Source organism: Thunnus maccoyii, chromosome 24 (assembly GCF_910596095.1).
Source record: "Thunnus maccoyii chromosome 24, fThuMac1.1, whole genome shotgun sequence".
NCBI lineage: Eukaryota > Metazoa > Chordata > Actinopteri > Scombriformes > Scombridae > Thunnus > Thunnus maccoyii.
In genome coordinates, this window is record NC_056556.1 from 16,675,869 (window position 1) to 16,681,868 (window position 6,000).

Genomic DNA, 6,000 nt, shown 5'->3' on the forward strand with positions numbered 1-6,000 from the left:
ACCGGCGGCTGTCCCTTTGATCAAAACAGACACCCCCCCCCACCCCCCCCACCCCCCTTTTGCCCCCTCTCATTCTATACAATGAAACAAATGAGCACTTTAATGCAAAACAATGTATTGTCTCCTTCTGATTTACCACCCTGCCGCTCTGACACGTAGAGTATATCTTTGACTTCCACTCTAATGATCGCACCAGTCGGGCGTAAGCTCACTGAGAAGTTGCTTGTGATGCTGTTGAATGACAATGCAGTGCTGATTTACAACCAAGAGGGGGCACAGTAATCCCTGCTTCAGATCAGGGACATTACCATGAGCCGGAGAAACACACTGACTTTGATGGTTGTATAGAGACATATATATAAGCTCAGCACAATCAATAATAATTGTTAAAGTTGTTGCAGATGAGGCTTTGCTTTGCCGTTTGTCTTGAAAGGAAATCATGAAAACAGCTGGAATTATCTTGTTATGAATAATTTTGAGCACTTTTCTTTATTAGTCAAGTTTAAGATCCAAAAAATGTGACCTAGAACTATTTGGCTGCACCACAGCTCATATATTTTTTTTTATATTATGTCAAACTTTCCTCTACTTGAGCCAACTACACTCAAATTTACTGTCTTATCTGCAGGCCTCTTGATGGAGCCGAAGCACTCAGCAGCATTCCTTCAAAAATATTAGGTTTATTTTTTTAAACTCTCCCTCTTTCTTTTTTGTCTGTCATCATTAATAATTCATCTCTTTTCTTGGATGCTAAAACAACAACAAACAGAACAACAGCTCAGATAATGTATTCAGTCAAAAGCTCATTGTCTGGGGGAGGAGGAGAGGGGACAGCGAAAATGTGCACTGGAGTGAGACAAGAGAGCACCCCGACAGGGAGAGGCTCAATGTCACTCCGCAGCATGGCGGAAAGGAAGAAAAACAAACGCCAGAGGGGAAAAAAATAAAAAAAATAAAAAAAAAAGAGAGAGGAAGATACAGTTTGTAAGTCATAAAAGCCCAATTAGAGGCATTAGGGTCCTCAAATGGAGGATTACAATGAATAATTTGTGACTGCAATTTTTTCTGGCTGATTGTGCCATTAATGTGGGTGACAAAAAAAACAGATATATTTTTGAGAGAAGCTAGTAGAAAAGCTTTCAATGCGGGAAGAAAGAAAAGAAAAAAAAAAAAAAGAAACAATAATTCAAGGTTACATGTATGCTGTGCCAATTCTGCACCCTGGCCGTCCATTGACTCAGCTGCCTTACTTTAAATCTCTTCACTCCCCCGTCACCCTTTCATTTGGAGTAGCTCGACCTTGAATGTCTCCGGTGTGAACCAGTGCCCCAGCTTTCACATTACGCCAGAATGGATCCTGACTCATTCAATTTAAACCCATCAAGAAAGCACAATACAAGGCAAATTAGCTGCCATTATTTAGATACTTTCATGCCCCCCCCCAATTCGAGGTTACGTGACAATTAGTTACATTTGTCTCGACTGTCTTCGTGCTTGTCCTGTTCTCGGCGACGTGCTCGGGCCTCCTCGACGGGATTTGGATATTTATATCTTTAATTCTCATAGAAGAGTGAGGTATTAGCAAATTAAACCTTAATTATGGCATTTATAATCCATAGTGGCAATTTTTCAAGTTTTCTTAAAATTAAAAAATAACACACTGAATCTTCATGACAGCTCTGGAAAAAATATCTTCTCTCTTTTCTTTTTGCTGCAGCATTTATTTAAGAATGCTGTAACTTAAAGACCACTTCAATGTTGGTGAAATTAAGGGTTTTTGACAACCTTAATACATTGTTTATGTAACTGTTAAAGCAGTGCATCTTACCCAGAAGACTATATTGTTACTTTGCAAGCAATCATTGCTCACTGACCTTGGACTTCTGCAGGCCAGGAGGATAATGGCATGCTTCTGGAAACATACGGACATACCTTTTATAGGGATGCGGAGAAAAGGAACTGACAGATTGACATATACTGTTATAGAGAAAGAAGAAACTTGACCCCTTAGTGTATATAGAATTTTTGGAGAGCCACACTTTTGAATGATTTATAAATTTCTGTTTTTTCTTTGTTTTTTTTTGCTTTTGGGGGGGAGAATGCGTTAATTTACATGTTCTATATGTTACAACTCAGCTACAAGCCGTGTTCTCTCCCAGATGGAATGGGGTGTATTTTTGGAGAAAATGAGCCAAATGAAAACTAATGAACATGTACAGTTGTTTTTTGAGCCATCGCAATGTGATGTGTTAACAGGTAAATGATTTCAGTGTTGAGTTGAGAGCGTAGGTGCTGCATCAGTAGGGGGGTTTGTAGCCTTTTCTAGCTCATACAAAGGTCACAAAGGTTGTGAAATCCTAAATATTGCAGTGGGAAGGTTTGGTACTATTGGCTGTCCAGTGTCAAACATCTGAGATTAGGGAGGCAGGGAGTGATCTATGTTGGTCTCTGAAGGAATCAATATTAGGATATACTGTAGGAAGTTTGACTTTAGAGAAATGCAGTCGACGGAGCACCTTGAACTGCATCAATTGAATCTGTATGTAGCCCCCTTCACATCGCTCCTATGCCACAGCCAACCCCAAATCCCAAAGATCATACATAGAAGATACTAATCTTCTGGCTGGAAGGGGTTGGAAGTTTCCAGAGATGAACCAATAGATAACCTGGAGAAATCTACAGAAGTGAGATTGTGGTAAACTAGTGCAAATGATTTTAGATGATTTAAAAAAAAAAGAGTGTAATAAAATATTTGCCTTTGTTACACCATATTTTACATTTGATTGTCTCAGTTAAAACAGTCTCTAATTTGTCAAATGTCACAGAGCTCACTCTCACACATGACCACAGCTGAAAGCTGACGAGTTAATCAAAGACACCTTCTCCCATTTACCAGCTTTCTCCTGATTGGTCATTTCTGTTCGTCTGATTGCCTATTGACATTTTTTGTGCTCACGATGGTCCTGCAAACTGAAATTTTCACTTTTCTGTCACATTTTTCACACTTTCTCAACATGTGGATATCTAATAAATTGATCCTGTTTAACTTTGTTTTTTGTCAGTATGTGGGCATTTTTTCATATGTTATGGGGCTGTTTACAGCTGATGCTACTTTTTGAGACTTTATGGGAGTACAAACAAAAACAATTTCCCAGTTTTATTGTAGGAATGCACTATAGATTGGGGTTTATTTCTTTATACACACAGTTTATCAGTAATATATTTTTTTCTTTTATTAAAACAAAAGGGAGAGTAAAAGTAAAGGAGATATAGGAAAAGAAAGATCTGGCAGAAATCCATTCTAGGCCAACGGGAGCACAGAAGCGGTTTACTTCCAGAGGGAAAAGATAAAAGACTATCTTTGAATGCAGTTAATTACTTTTCTCACCTAAAGTCTGTGTTGACAACCGCTTCCTTATTTTACCTCTTACCAGGCCGGACTGCCCAAAACCAACCTGAGCCTATTGTTTCTACAGTGTATCCCTCCACCTTCACCTCCTCCACAGAAACCAAACCTCCTCTTTCAGACGCGTAAAGAGTTACAACACTCTTATCTTGTGCGTCGTTCCGCTGCATCTTCAACTTTAAATCCGACTCTGCTGTGATGAGTTTAAGGTGGAGGGTTCAGAGCCTGAGAGAGATGAAGTGAAAAGCTTTACTTGTTTGGAGAGATGTGTTGCAATGTAAAATCTCATTTTCAAGTTTGTTGGAGAAAAAGCAGCAGGGCAGCGCTATTAACAGGTGTTCACGCAGCCTTCCAGCTTCAGCTCTTTATAGAGCCTAAAGGTAGCTTTAACCTCAGTGCCATCAAACTTAGGGTAAACAAACATGAACCCTGCACACAGCAGGAATCCACTATTCAGAATCTGTTATTGGGTGCAGTAAATCGGAGATTGTGCAGACAAGATATATGGGCTTTAATGCAAATTGTCCATTTTATCTGTGGATGCTTTTAAAGTTCTGGCAACACATGTTTTATGTAAGAAAATATACTATAAAATGAAGCCAAACATCTAAAAACCTTGTAACAATACAGATGTATTATGTAAAAAAGTGGTAAACAGAAGCCCGCATTTCCTATGATGCACCTGAAAGAAAGCAGACAGTGGCCCCCGCATGTCTGCCAGAAATAATTTGGTGCGCGTTCAAGTCAAATTTGTATTCATGTGTCTGACTCCTGCCAGTTACATTGTTTTGTTTTATCTGGAGAAAGTTTGCTGAGCCCAAATGTTCCTTTTCAATCACACATAACTGAGAGGAAATAATTTCCCACCTCTGCTGCTGCTTATCTCATCTTAAATTCAAGTGGTTTCAGTTAATTGCTACATTATTGGCATCTGTACAGCATTTGAGTATCACACTGCATTATCACAAATTAAAACTCATTATTAATTTTTTATTAATTATCCATGTTAGGCTGCGGGAGTTTAAGGACAATGCTTACTGTTGCCTCACGTAGACGTCGAGAAAATCTTTACCATGTGCTCTTCATTTGTCAGTGTCAGAGAAAAGAGATGTTTTCCCAGCCAATTGAGTGATATATGTTACACCCATTGATTTCAGCATCTACAAAAATAGCACCTGAATGTGTGTGTGTGTGTGCGTGTAGGTAAGAAACAGCTTTACAAGACAGCAGCTGTCTTTATTTTGTCCTCACGCTCTATTTTCAAGACAAAGTTGTGCTTCAGCATTGAAGAAAGTGCTTGGAAGTGACTTTTAATTGTATGTTTTTTTTTTAGGATATTGTAAAGGCAGAAAAAAAAAGGCTGCATACCTGACTCTATCCCTCTCAAATGTAATATGAATTCATGGTATGATACCTGGAGTTTATTAATTCAGGGCCACAGAGACAGCTGAATAATGAAATTTAATGAAAATTTTAGATGGACTAAAAGTCAGAGTGCTTCTGTCATTAATTTTAAAAGCACACATACCGTCAAGCTTCGCACAGTAATTCCTCCATTGGGCTTCATGTATATAGTAGCTGTGGCCAATACTATGTAGAAAGAACTTGGACTAGCTTTTTCTGAATCAAGTGGAATTCAAGGTCTTATTACATAAAAAATGATTTCCAGAAAAAGTGCAAAACTGAAAAAGTATTTACTTTAAAGAAGCATTAGGGACTGTACAAAAATTATTTTATGGCTCACTTAAAAAAGCAAAAGCAGTGCCTTCCCCAACTTTATTAAAAATTTCCCCTTGTCTCATAAATAACTGTAACATCCTCCCTGCTAATATCTCAAAATAATATAACAGCGTTAACAACTGTTTTCATGATAAAAACATGTGGTGTACCATTTTAAACATCTTATCATCACCATCCAGTGAAAACCCTGTATTTCTAAATCTGTGATAAAAGAATTAAGTGTTCCTTTATGATGAAAATACGGCTACTTCTTAAGCTGAATAAATAATTAGTCTTATTTTGTGAAAAGTAGCTGTTTTTAGAAATTCATGTTTTTCACAGGACAGCTACAATGCGTTAATGGCATAATCATTTTTACATTATCCACCAAATTGCACATCAGAAATGATGGCAAACATAGAAGAGTGTGTCCTTTTAAAGCAAGAACTGAACAGTTATTAGCACTGTTAGCTCTGTGTGGGCTGAAATCAAATAAATCCAGAGTGAGAACATTTTAAAAGACCCCCCGCTGCTACTCAAAAAATTTCAAACCATCCTTTCTTCCGCAAAAAAACAAAACTTTCCCTGTTTTTTGACACCTCTCAACCCCTAATAATTTCCATACAGTCTCTAACTTTTGCTTATCAGCAATATATTCTTAGCAGATTATTATGATAACTGGCACGATAAAATCATATTTTTGGGTCATACTGTCAGTATGTCTGTCTGAACGTAAAGTGGTACATTACCACGAAAACAAAAAAGAGGAGAGATAAAGCTGCTCTGTCTTCCTTTAAACAGAATATCTGAGCTGTCTTTACATCACAAACCATCGATTTATTCTTTATAGCAAGTTTCATAATGCTACAAATGGG